This window comes from Tenrec ecaudatus, chromosome 3 (assembly GCF_050624435.1).
Source record: "Tenrec ecaudatus isolate mTenEca1 chromosome 3, mTenEca1.hap1, whole genome shotgun sequence".
Lineage (NCBI taxonomy): Eukaryota > Metazoa > Chordata > Mammalia > Afrosoricida > Tenrecidae > Tenrec > Tenrec ecaudatus.
Window position 1 is genome coordinate 24,623,554 of NC_134532.1, and position 14,038 is coordinate 24,637,591.

At 41.1% G+C, this 14,038-nt stretch overlaps 1 pseudogene; it reads right to left on the reverse strand.

Annotated features, from left to right (window-relative positions):
* Positions 1-6,733: 6,733 nt before the first annotated feature.
* LOC142443310 (ubiquitin-conjugating enzyme E2 E3 pseudogene) lies at positions 6,734-7,354 on the reverse strand (annotated as a pseudogene).
* Between the last annotated feature and the right edge of the window lie 6,684 nt (positions 7,355-14,038).

Sequence of the window (14,038 nt, forward strand, 5' to 3'; positions counted from 1 at the left end):
GACCAATGTACATAAGGCATTGAATGGGACATTACATGATTCAGAAAAGAAAAAAAACAACAAAACGACACCCATGTGATTTTAGGTGAAACAATGAAATAATCAGAAACCTCGGGAATTTAATGTGTTCTTTCTCTCTGAATTGCTAATTTTCAATCATTCAATGATGTGTTCAATTGTCACTAAGACAAGGCCCATTTTTATCAGGTTTATGCTCACTTTATTACGTCTGTCTACTTAGAACTGTTTTTAAAGGAAAGACTTAGCCCATTCAATTTTCTTGTTTCTTTTTAATATGATGTACTTTCTTCCTGAATTGCTAATTAACAAGTCTAAGAAGTTGGGAAGCATGCCCTCCACCCACCACTTTTCCTTAGTTTGTCTTTCTGTCATGGCTTCCGTGTTGTGATTCAAATGCAAAAAGTGTTTCAAATGCAAGCAGGGTCACCCAGAGCTCTTAGCAGAACTTCCAGACTAAGAAGAAACTACTAACAATGGATCAGTTGCCACTCCAGGCCCTGAGCTTCACATCCAGGCCACTCCCTCCAGGAGTCCCTCATTATCTCCAGGCCCCGCCCCTTGGCAAAGACCCCACCCCTACCCAGGTGATGCAACTTCCTGCCGAAACCACTTCCTCTGACTGAGAAGGTGCAGCCTGAGTATCCTAAGGGGGTAAGTGAGTCTCTATGTTTCTTTGCTGACCCTAGGCTCTGAGTCCCCTCCAGGCCTGGTATCCCCAGCTGTGCCCCGATCCCCACGGATATTACTTTTCCTGTACCCTGTCTGCCCGCGATCCAGGTCACCGTGACCCCCTAGGATATTTCCAGTTAAATCCTTTCTGAGCTGGTTACAAGCCTCTCTGCCTTCTGCCCTGGGAATACTACGGCCCCCTTTCCTGCTTAGGCCCCCTTTCCTCATTCGCCCTCACCTCTCGCGCCAGAAATGCCCAATTGAGGGGGGCTTCTTGCCTACGGCCCGTTCCCTCCTTGTCAGTTATCGGGCATGAGAGCAGGGGACCCCAGAGTGGCCTTTACTGAAAGGAGAGGCCAGCCTTGCAGTTATCAGGCCACTCCACTGATGACCGAGGATTGTATTAGAGCTTAACTTCTCAGCACCTTCCTTTGAAACAGGGTACCAGAGCAGTGACAGCCCCCGCATAGATTAGTCCTCACTTGGATTGCAGAGTCCCACATAGAGTAAGCCTCCATTGAACGCCTTCTGACCAGGAAGCAAGGTTGTAGGTACTCTGGCCCTCAGGCAGAGGGCTTTGGAGTGAGGATTACCTTCACCTCTCTCCAGGCAGCCGGGGGAGGGGCGGTCTTTCTTAGAAGCTTGCAAGCCTGTGTGTCCTTGATGGAGGTCAGCAAACTGAAGACAGTACAGGGGTCTCCTAGCTATCCCTTATCAGTCGTGCCCTGACTGCTTGGGTCAGAAGGCCCTGGACCACTCGGAAGTGTCTGTCATTGCCCACCAATCATGCTTTTGTGGCAGTTTCTTTTGTCCTACCCCTTCCCCACAACCTCTTTATCTCACATCTTAATTGTGAACTTGGGAAGCCATTTCAACCTATTGATGCCTTCGCTCACCCAGATGATGTATTTGTGACTTTGTGCTGTGTTTGTCACTTAAGATTTAACCAATGTTCCCTTTAAGCTATATTTAAAATGGGGTCTCCTTTTTACTCTAAAACATCTTTCCTGCGTGTCCTGTCCATCAATTCTGCCCATCAGAAATCAGCTTGTGCTCTGTTTTAGACTGCAAAAGGGACTCCAAGCTCAAATATAATTTAAGGAGAACATGTTTTAAGTCTTAATAGTGACAAAGAGAATACAAAGACGCAAACAGACGTCACCTAGATGAAGGAGATCATTGGTGCAGTTCAAGGAAACATACAAGTCGGGAATCTAATTACGGTAAATAATATTAGAACAAAGGAAACTGTCACAAGTTCATGATTGACGGACAATCATTGTTAAAAATGGGACTACAGAAGCAGGGACAGGACCATAATTGGGACATCTATATTGTCAGAACATTTTACAAGACTGGTCCAGGGCCATCTGATGTAGGCAGTCCGGGCTAAACATAAGGAATATAGGACACCCTGGATTGGCTGGAGAATGGTGCAGGTCGTCCACTTTCCCACTTCCTCTACCTCTAGGCAAATTTAACCTATGTCCTTGCTTAATAATCAGAAATAATTCAATGGAGGCTTGATCTATGGGGACACCCTCCAATTTGACGTTAGACAATCACTGTTATCCATACACCTTTACTAACTGGGGTGCTAAAACTTTAATCTCTAAGACAGCCCCCCACCCCCACCCCGGACGTGTCTCCTAATTTCTGCTGATGCAGTAACTTTCCACTGGGAGTGTGAAGAGTCCCACTTGGGGATGTCTCCCCAAATAAACCTCACCTCAGAGATTGATCCTATTTGGCTCAAATCTCTTTATCACTCCACTCTTCAATCCACTGCTACCACCCACATACCATCCCTCTTGGCTCTTAGCACATTACTAGCCCAGATGTCAAGTCCACTCAATTTTTATATTCTCTTGATTTTCAGAATCCAGCAATTATTTATTGATGTTTCAGGTTCTTTTATATTTAATTCTGGAAAAAGAATAGGTTTTCTTCACCTGTAAAGAGTTTCAGTTTTGAAAATCCACAGGGTAGTTTTCCTCTCTCCAATAACATCACTATGAGTCAGAATGGTCTTGATGGCAGTGATTTTGGGTTTGTGCATGAACATATTTTAGTGAAGGTCAGCACTTTTTTGTTATTTTATTTTCATAGTGTCATAGAATTTAAATCGGTCCTTTATCTGTTATCCTAGTGCAGCGGTTCTCAACCTGTGGGTTGCTACCCTTTGGGGGAGTTGAACAACCCTTTCACAGGGGTTACTTGAGACCATGGGAAGACACATATTTTTGATGGTCTTATTACCCAAGACACTGCTCCTCTATCTGTCTCCAGGCAGGTCCACCCACATGCAGATACGCCACATATGAGTACCCGGAGGTGAAGACTCTTACCCATGTAATACCATGATTCAAGACAAAATTTCATTTCTTATAATTAGAAATAACCATTTCACAATATATTCACATGTTATTTTTGTGATTAATCACTGTTTTAATTATGGTCAATTTGTAGCAAGGAAAATACATCCTGCAAATAATTACAATTCATAACAGTATCAAAATTACAATTATGAAATAGCAACGAAAATAATTTTATGGTTGGGGGTCACCACAAAATGAGGAACTTTATTAAAAGGTCGTGGCATTAGGAAAGTTAACAACCACTATCCTAGTGGATACAGAAAATGTTTTTTGCAACCAAATTGTAAGTATGTAAATTCTTTTTGTCCTTTTGATTTATTTCCTTTGGTAACTTTCTTTATCAATTTGTTTCATTTTACTGGATAGAACTATGTCCCGATGTTAGCTCCTAATTTAAAAAATGCGCTATAATTATTCCTAGTACAAGGCAACATATAGATATATATTCTTTTTTTTCCGATATATAATTCTTATATGTAGTAAGATATCATCTTATTTAAAATAGGTGACCATTTTCTCTGCCCCACTGCATGGTAGAACTTAAATGTTCTAACCTTTTATCCAAGTGTTATTGATAGAAGGCTTGTTTTATTCACTGGCTTATTGTTCTCAGGGGCACTTCAGTGCATTCTGTTAGTGATGTCATGGGGCCTTGAACTTTTCCCGGTTTCTTGGCTGTAATTTGTATGTGAACAGATTTCCACCTTGTGGGACTCAACTGCTTTCATTTCATCAAGCTGCCAATCATTTAACCACTGGAGAAGTAGGGCTTCTTCACAGACTAATGTAGATTTTGCAAGATGATTTTTTTTGCATTATAGACATGGTGATTCTTATTTATTATTATTATTTAAATCATTTTATTAGGGGCTCATAGAACTCTTGTCGTAATCCATATATACATCCATTGCGTCAAGCACATTTCTGGCCCCCATCATTCTGACATGGTGACTCTTAATGAGAATTATTTTTGTGTTTCTGTTTCACAGAAGTTTTTTGTTTTAGTTCATTCATTCATCAGTATATGAGAAGCTTCAACACTACACAGAAAACTACAGGACTCTAAATCCACGACTTTCCTAACAAAATGGGTGGAAACTAATTCCACGTTTCAGGGTCCTAATATGAACAATTTTGCACTTTTGCTCATGCTGTGTTTTAAAAGACTTGTATTATTCAGCAAGGCAACTCTGTTTCCCTTGTGTACCCTTCCCTCCAGTATGGGTTTAGAGTGTGGCCAGATTATTAGATGTTCATTGTCTTCCAGTCAGTACACTGTTTGAAAGGTGTTAACAGCTGTTAAGGAACCTTCATAAAGCTGAAGATTCTTTCTTGTGACATTGCTGTAGGACAGTAACATTTCCCCTATTACAAATGTTATATTGACAGCTATGAGAGAGAGGCACAGAATTATAAGACACGTTCAGCACTTCTCTAAGGCAGCTGCTTTTCTAGGGTTTGTTTACAACCTAAGTGAAGTCACTCCCTTCCAACCTGCAGTTAACACCTTTTCTGGTCATCGATTTCTATACTTTCTCTTAAATGAAAACTGGTTCTGACTGAAGTGATGATCTCTGAAGGCAAATTGTTCACACACAGGTTGTTTTAACTTCTAAGGAAGCCCGATGATTGAATTTATAGATCTCCGGGCTTTGGAACATAAGAATACAAATAGAGATGTTTTCTTGGAGAAAACTATGAAACTGAGAATTCTGAGACTACAACAGGAAACCCACCCTGACAACACATCTCCAACTGCCTCAGAGGCTAGTTCTTGTGCTCACATGATCATAAGCACCCCCTGTAGCCCGTTCCTGAAGGTGAGGTTTGTTCCTGGGTTCACCCTGACTTCCCTCACCGTGTCTCACACAGTTATAGCTGGCCATGTCCCACTTTCCAGCTATGGATTTACAGATATAGCACCTTCTCTATAGATGACTAATCAGGTCTTCATGAAGTCTGCATATTCGTAGCACAAACATCAGGTTATATTGAGTAATCCACTGCAAGCCCCAGGATGACTGTTCCAATAAGGAAGGCAGCTGGAGGAAAAATTATATTGATTTATTGATCATGTAATTCTGGGTGGTTACCATTTAATCGGCCTCTGGCCTCCCCTTTATTTCCCAGTTTGAGTTCAGACCAAGTTGATCCTGGAGACAGATTATTCAAGGTACTGAAATTGGGGCAGATGTGGATCTCAGATCAGGGTCAGGTAAAAGACCCTGGAACCTGGGCACGTGAACCTATCCTAGGCCAGGTACCCTCATCCAGTAGGTATGTAATAGAGGCTCAGGGAGAAATGTTGTCTTTTGTCTCTGGAAGCCCCTGCAAATAAGGTCAAAGGTATTCAGTCCTGTGCCATCATCCTGGTGATGATGTGTCCACTAATGACATCTTCTTTTATTCATTTATTTAATGTGGCTGGAAATCCCTTTATTTGGGGGTGGGGGGTGGAGTGCTCTTCTGTTGATAGTGTGGCGGGTTTTAAAATTCTATATTGAAAAATGTTTTTTCCTCTGAGCTTTGATGATCTTCCCTAGGATTCTTGTGCCCAATCTAGCTGTCCAGAGGAAATCTCGAATTTGTCTAAATCTTCTTTGTCAAGCTGTCTAGTTATTCTTGTTCTGTAGGAATTTTTGCTTTTTTATCTTTATCCATAGAGTTCTTTCAATTCACTAAACTGGTCTTTAGTTCATAAATCCTTCTTTTTAAAAAAATCATTTTATCAGAGGCTCATAGAATTATCATCACAATCCATACATGCATCCATTGTGTCAAGTACATTTGTACATTTGCTGCCATAATCATTCTCCACTAATGACTGCTTAGTTGCTAATTGGTCCACACCAAGTTCTCACTTTCATTCAGAGTTCATTGAGATATCCATGTGCCAGGGTGCTTGGTCAGCATTTCTCAGGTTAGGTCCGAGAGGGGTTGGCCCGCTGTTGTTATCATGAGTAAGTCTTTGAGGACTTACTTCTCCATGAGTGGAGAACCCCAGTGTGCTCTGACAGGGAGTCCCTGGCAATGGACACACAGAGTGTCCTTAGGATTGACATATTTCCAGTTTGGGGTGAAGACATACTCCACTTGAAGTATGTCCTGTGAGGTTAAGCTATTGGTCCACACAGATGTAAAGATCGCCTAGAGCCAATTTTTTTCAGGAACATGTTTATTATGTTTGAGGTGATACAAAGGTAAAAGGAAATCTTCTCATTACATACTGATAAAAGTAAAAGGTAAAACATTTTCACAGCAGCATGTACCACATACTCAGAAATAGATCTGGGTTTAATACAAATGACATAATTCCTAACCATCTCCAGCTACTTTTATAACTTCATACAGATAATGAATTAGGCTAAAATGCACTATAATATTTGGTAGACTTCAGGACCAGTATCCTTAGTACATCACAAAATACATTTTGATATCCCAAAGAAGCAAGACTTGCAAGTAGGCGTTTTAAACATAACTAATCTACAGCTACAAAGTTCTACTCTTGATAGCATTTACCTTTTTCGGGAGTCTCACAGTCTCCAAAGGATAAAAGCAGAGAGTAGAATCAGTATAACATATACACAGAAGTCCATATTGTAAAGGCTATAAAGATTTGCAGCACAGTGAGAAGATGCCTTCTACTCCTTCACACTGCATACAAATTATGTTGCGTATCTCTTGGTCCACTGTCTGGCTATCCTGTCATGTTCTGCTCTGTTGGTCAAATACTGAGTGGCTATGCTTCCAACCAGAGGATCCGCAGGGTTGCAGTCTGTCAAAAGGGAACAAATAGACAGCAAAACCTTTGAAATAGTCAAAGCAGGACTCCAGTTATCTTTAAGGATGTCCAAACAGATGACTCCCTGACTGTTGATGTTGCAGTGATAGATTCTGGGGCGAAAAGTTACCTTTGGTGGCTTAAATGGATAATCTGATGAAAATGTGATATCCAGAAAAAACAGACCACCTTCATATACAGAACCTGGCGGACCAAGTAGAGTTGATCTCCATTCATAAAGGTCATCTCCTTTAGGCCCAGGACAACAGTTAGGAGGAGGATCAAGAGTTATCTCAGCTAGCTTCTGGATTCTTTTAGCACTAGTGGATAACTTAGCAGTGGCTTTGCTAGAGAGTTTGGTGTTTTTCTTCTACTGGGTGGCAGAAGGTTTTCTTTCTTCTGGTTCTTCAGGCTCTGGAGCGGCTGGGTCTCGCTGGTCTGCTTCCGAACTCCCACTGCTGATGCTGGGATTCTCATCGTCCGACCTTTACCTATCACTGGACATCTTGGTGGAGTTATTTCTTGGAAAACTCGGCCGCCCGCCCGGCCCGCTCACACGCCACTATGGTGTGGGGCTGGAGCCAAATATTTTAGGGTTATCAGTGCACACTGGTAGAGGAGGTATATAAAATCATTTTCTGAGTCCTTTCCCTAGGTCTCAGTAAAAGGCCACTGTTAGTTTTGAAAAATGGTTACAGTGGTTCCAGTGTATGTACCTTTAATTTTCTGCCTCCTGCATCTTTTGTGACCTGAGTGAACTCTGGGAATGAGGGGAGGGAAGGGATCAATGACAAAATAAGCAGTAATTTATATGCCTTATTTAACATGGGTTTCACTACGTCGTTGAGGAAGAAACCAGATGAAATTGGGATGTACAAATTAGTAAATCAGTACAACTGAACCCTCAGGCACCTTGCTTATTGGGTAACATCCCTGCATATGTCTGAAACAGAAAAGATTCCTTGAGGCCAGGACAGAGTAGAGGGGAGATCCACAAGACACCTGTCATATGGACATGATGTTGTTATCACATATAAACATTTATAAACCACTTTATTTTGCCTTCTATGATTCAGATGAAATTGATTTAATAATTTACTGAAAATGTGCCTGTGGTTACTGGTTTTGTCTCTCTACCTACCTTAGTTCCTTACATTTAGGTAAAGTCTGAGAGAGAAGATAGTTCCACATACATAAATAGCAATGTGAGTTTCTTGATGGATTAGTCTGTAGGTAAAATTGGAATCTAGGTCCTGGATTAATGTTCTCTGTTCAAGAAAAGGAGTCAATGGATAGAAATAGAACATAAGTGTCAGGAGTCAGCTGTTGGTGGAGAGATTAACGTGTGGTGACCAGATTATAACATTGGTAAAGGAGGACACCAGCAGGACACCATTGATAAAACTCATATCCTGGTGAAATAGCCACATGGCAGCCAAAAACCGTATACCCTAGCTTGTCGTGCATTCTTTCCAAAAATTGGGACTTTTAAAAAATGCCGCGTGATGCGAGAAACATTTTTTAAAAATCAGGACATTCCCACCAAAAGCGGGATGTCTGGGAAAGGGCTTTATATTTAGAATGTGCCCTTCCTAACAGCTTATGTTTTGACTTGCTTAGGGCTTATGTATTATGGTATAAAGATATAGAGCTATGATTTAAACAGTACAGTTTTGGGAGTTGGTTCCTCAATTTGAGACTTTGAGTTATAAAGTTAGGATTTGGTTTATAGAATACATTCCAAGTTGTGTTCCCGATTTTTAAATTGGAATAAATGAATTAGGCTAAATGTTTTAAATTGGTTTTTGGTATCAGGGAATGCTCAGGATATTGATAGCCATTTTGGATGGTGAGGGGCTTTTCAGGTGCTTAGGGTTTCAGTGTTTGAGGAGATTATCAGTGTGTTGTCAGGATGCTCAGCATGTTAAGGTGTAAGGGTTAATAGTCTGGGAGCTGTTATTTAGCAATGAATGGTTTGTGAATTAAGTCCCCAAAGTTATTTTTACGTATTGAAATGTAGCCTATGTTTTTTATATTTATTACCTATTTATGGCATATCTTGAAGATATGATTAGAGGAATTTTCATTTCTCTGTGGCAGCCTTTTCCTTAAAAAATCTTATTCTGATTAATGTAGTTTTAATATACAGTCAGTTTTTAAAATCTGGTGAAAGTGGATATTTTTGTAGTTTTTCTGAGGTGGGGTGATGTTTTTTCTCTTTCCTCTAAGCCTGACATTTTGACCTTTTTTTTTTTTTAAAAAAAGTAATGTTTATTAGCATATTAACATAGTGAAGTATACCCATTTTATGTTAGGTTTGTGGAGGGTTTTTTTCTCTTAACATTAAAAGCCTTTGACTTTGTTTGGTATGTTTTATGTGTCTATTTTGATACTTGATAATTATCCATTCTTTTGTAATGTAAAAAGATCATTTGTTTATATTTATTGGTATATTACAGTGCTTATTTTATATTAAATCAACTCTAGGTCAGGTTTCAATTAATCATGGTATATAATTATTTTGATGTGTTGTCTGACTCTGTTCCCAATAATTTTAAGAACTTTTCCATGTAGATCCATTACCAATATCAGTCTGCAGTTTTCTTGAAGTATCATTTGACCTTGGTATTAGGTTATAACTGGTCTCATTGAAAATGTTAGCAGTGTGAGGAGCGAGGACCTAGCAGCGGGTGAGGAGGTTGTGAACCAAAAAAAAAAAAAAAGAAAGAAAATGTTAGTAATGTACTCTCACAACCATGGTTATGTTTGTACCCAATAACTTGAACTTAAATAACACAACATAAAGTGTTTATTCATACTATGTGAATACTCTGGTCTCTAGGTAACAGAATCTTCAACTTTATCTTACAGTAAACCTTGAGGTTTCTCAGAGAATTTAATTTTGATTTAGTAATGATAGACCTTTTGAGTATCCTGAATCCTACTCATCTCTCATAGATCACTTGCTCTAGCTGGGTCTGCTGGACGTGTAGCTGAGACTCCTCGGTGTAGAGGGATAAATGATTTACACAACTCTTGACAGACAAATTGGCACTCACACCTGAGTGACTGTGTGCTGCCATCACACTTGAGCCCAAGTTTGGGAAATACTCTCTCATAAGACGTGCTGGGTGAATCTTAGAGAATTTCCTTCAGCTCACTTCGAGGAGAATGGTGTAAATCAATAAGGAGCAGGAATTCCTCAGTGATTTTGTCATTGCTTTGTTATACACACACACACACAAACACACACACACACGAAACTCATCCTTCTTTTTAGTAAGAGAGCTTATGTTCCAGAAAATGTCGCATGAAAGGTTTGGCATTGGTTACCATGGAAATAACTTTTGTAAACATAACTAACAGACTGGTATTTTGTGCATGTCTTGGGTACTGATAAGTGGATTCTGAAGTTGTTGTTGTTGTTAGATGTCATTGAGTTAATTCCACATCATAGGGACCCAGTAGACAACAGAAGGAAACACTAACCTCTCCGCTGCCATACTCACAATTTAGGATGAACCCATTGTTGCCATCATGGTGTCGATCCATTTAGTTGGGGATTCCTATTTGTCCCTTCCCTTCTACTTTACCACATACACTATCCTTCTCCAGGGACTGCTCCCTTCTGACAACATTGTCCAAAGTATGTAATATGAACTCTCTCTATCTTTACCTCTAAGTAGCACTCTGAGCATACTTCTAAGACAGATTGGTTTGTGCTTTTGGACACCAATGTTACTTCAGTATTCTTAGACAGCATTATAATTCAAATAAATGAATTCTTCAGTTTTCCTTATGCAGTGTTCAACTTCCAATACATAGGAGGCAATTGATAATACCGTGATTTGGGTGAGGCGCACCTTGTCCTCAAAGTAAGATCCCTCCTCTTAAATACTATAAATAAGCCTAATTAGGCATCTATACAATGTAGCTATTGATCTCTTGATGGTTAGTATGACCATTCTGGTTTTTTGTATTTTTTTCATAAGTTATCAGTATTTCTGGAAGGCATTACAACTTAGTCAAGTTTAAATTAAGAATGTTGCTCAAGAGGGGTCTGGAAGCCAACTTTACTCTGCAACCAACCAATGTAAAAGCCGGTGGAATGGTGAGCCTTATATTCAAGGTATGCTTGATGACTGGTATACATGAGAGAGTCTAGAACAAATTTTGCTTTTCTCTAGTAGCCTGACTTGCTGATTAGTTTTAGAGGAGCACTAGTCTGCACCCTTTATCCTATAACTGCAATCTCACACAGCCCTGCCTTCAGAGACACCCAGGGGGTTGCAAAAGGGCAGTGCCAATGATATCCAAGGAGCCACTCAGGCTAATGCCTCCCTACGTTATCCCAGCATAGCCTCTTCCCAGCACATTCATTTTGTTTTCCTGCCAAACTAGGTTCCTGGGTGGAGCATGTTTCAGAAGTTCAAGCCTAGGCACTAGCTTTTTGCCTTCTCCCTAGAAGAGCAAGACTGGATGGGACACTAGAACCCAAGTCAGTAAGCCCTCTCCTACAGTTTGTGTTGTTTGCCATCTGTCAGTATTACCTAGAGCTTGGAATCCAGAATCTAGGCCAAGGTGACACAATGGTTGATCAGTCATCTCTTTCCTGGATCCATCTAAGTTTCTGCCCTCACCTTGGTTCTTGGCATCACCCATTTACCTAACTCTTGCCATTCCTTGATTGTAGGCTACAGTCTTTCCCAAAGGCTTGAAAATTGGACATCTGTAAACACAAGAGCTTTAAAGAGCAGCAAATAAGGATTCTCCTGGCTTGTTTTCTTGTTTAGGATATCTCTGTCTTGGCCAAGGTACATCTCCGATGTCCTATTGGTGTCCCTTTGTCTCTATTGTCCACCTCTACAGCAAGTTTCTCCAGTTACCACACTATTGTGCTTAAATGGACTACCCAACCATAGGCATTTCCTCACACACAATACATATTGTAAAGAATTCACAGGATGCAAGGGGATAGGGGCAGGTTAACTTAATGAACAGCTCAGAATGGGTTGGAGTGGCATGTATGAGCATGATTCAGCTTGATCACTTTCAGCAGATATGTCAAGGATTATGGTCTGAGGTGCAGTATGAGCTGATAAAGCACGTTTTTCATAAAATACTCCTTTCTTCAGTTAGATTGCTGGTGAAAAGAAGATATTTACCTTCAATGGAGCTTGAGAATTTTGAGGCCTTAAATACTTCCATTTTATTCTGAAAATAAGTATTGTATATGTAGGATGTGAATCCGAAGTTGAAAACGATATTTGAGAAATTAGTTAAATTGCTCTGTAAAGATAGAGTAGGCCCTGTGTTTAATGCAAACACCCTCAGATTGGAGCATGATTTGATCCCAGGGTGTGGGGGTGATCACTATTTAGTGCACGCAGTACAGGTTAAGAACCTGCCATGTCTTTCTCAACACTGACTCCTCTTCTGTTTCAGATCAGAGATTTGCCACAGAGAAATATGAGCCAGTCTAGGGAGCTAGAAATCTGTAACCACTGTCTTGCACATTGAAGTATCACAAGGAAGGATTTAAACTTCTGACTGGTTTGTGAACCAAATCCATTCACCCTGGGGTTGCTGAGGGCATTGCTGGGCGTAGGAGCTTGAGGGGAAGCAGGAGGGATCCGTATTTCCTGGGGTCTGACCCCAGGAGAGCGCCAGTGTACAAGGGCCCAGGCTGTCCTGATAGTCAGTTTCCAAGGTCTTTGCTCATCTCCCTGAATGATGGAATTCACTGGGAAAGTAACTGTTCATAATTGTATTAGAACTTAAGTTCTGAGTGCTCCAACTTAACAAAAGGCTCGTGTCGTGGTGGTTACAGATTGGGCTGCTAACTGCAAGGTCCGTGGTTCAAAATTCTAAGTCACACTTGGGGTGAAAGATCGGGTATCTACACTTGTAAAGATTTACAGTCTTGGAAACCCACAAAAGCAGTTTCATCTTCTCCTAAAGGGCTGCTATAATTGGAAAACACTCGATGGCAGTGAGTTGGGTTTTAGGTTTGGGTTGCTGATGACAGTGACAACTCAGTGTCTATTAGTTATGTCCCCACTTTGATTTAGCCACCATCAAATTCTCTGTGATCATTAACCAAGCAGGTAGGTCATTTTCCCCTGGGGGAGAATGCCTTAGAAGTAGATTGCCTGCACTCATTTCCAGCCAGCCCCTCTCCACTTGCCTGCCTAGGTGTATCCTTGACGGAGGTCAACGTCCTGAGGACAGAACAGGGGCCATTGTCACGAGTCTTGCCTTCACGGGGTTTTTTATAAAGGCCCTGGGCCTATCTTGTAAGTCCCTCTATCTAATAATGTGCATGCCTAATCATTCCTGCTGCTGCAGTCCCATCCGTACCTGTGATGTATTAATCTGGCACCAATTGTGATCTGTGGCATGCCTTATGTTCTATGCCCTGTTTATTCAGGGTCCTCACTGAATCCTCAGTTGTTATTTTGACTTCGTGCTAATGGTGTGTGTGGGTGCGTGTGCACACACATCTTTTATTATATCTTAAGTTTAATAAATGTTCTCCTTAAATTATATTTGACATATGGTTCACTTTTCTACTCTAACACACAATTTAGGATCACAAATAACTCAAGGTACAGTTCTCCTTTCGGACAGCATCTTGGCAGACATCTCTGCACGTAAGGGCAGGTCCTGCAGCTTTTTGGCTTCTGTCCTGAATGGGGAAAAGTTACAAAGGTCTTTTAGCTCTGCGGATAGATGCTCACTCTGCCCCTTAGCCTCAGACCAAACACACTCAGCTCTGTGTAGGTTGGCAAATCTAGTTCCCCCAATAAATACCCAGATGTACACCACTTCACCTACTAACTTCCTGCCCAAATGCACTCAGCTCTCTTGTTCGGTGGTCTGGGAATCCAACTGTTCTGTCTCAGTCTCTTGGTTCTGCTGCCACCGTGTCTCTGTTGCTGCTTCTCCCCATAATTTTCTCTCTTGTGTCACAGCTCTCTGTCTTCTGGATTGAAGAGTTTCAATGCAAGAATCTAGGATATGCCCTCCCCCCCCCCCCCCCGCAAGCTGCCATGTTTTCAGGCCGTGTCTCGCTTAGTCTTCCCCCATAAGGAAATGGCTGGGGAGCTCCAGGAAACGCAAATGAACCGGGCTGATGAGTCAAGGCAACGGGGTAAACCAGAGCAGCTCTGCGTAGGGTGGGAAGGCC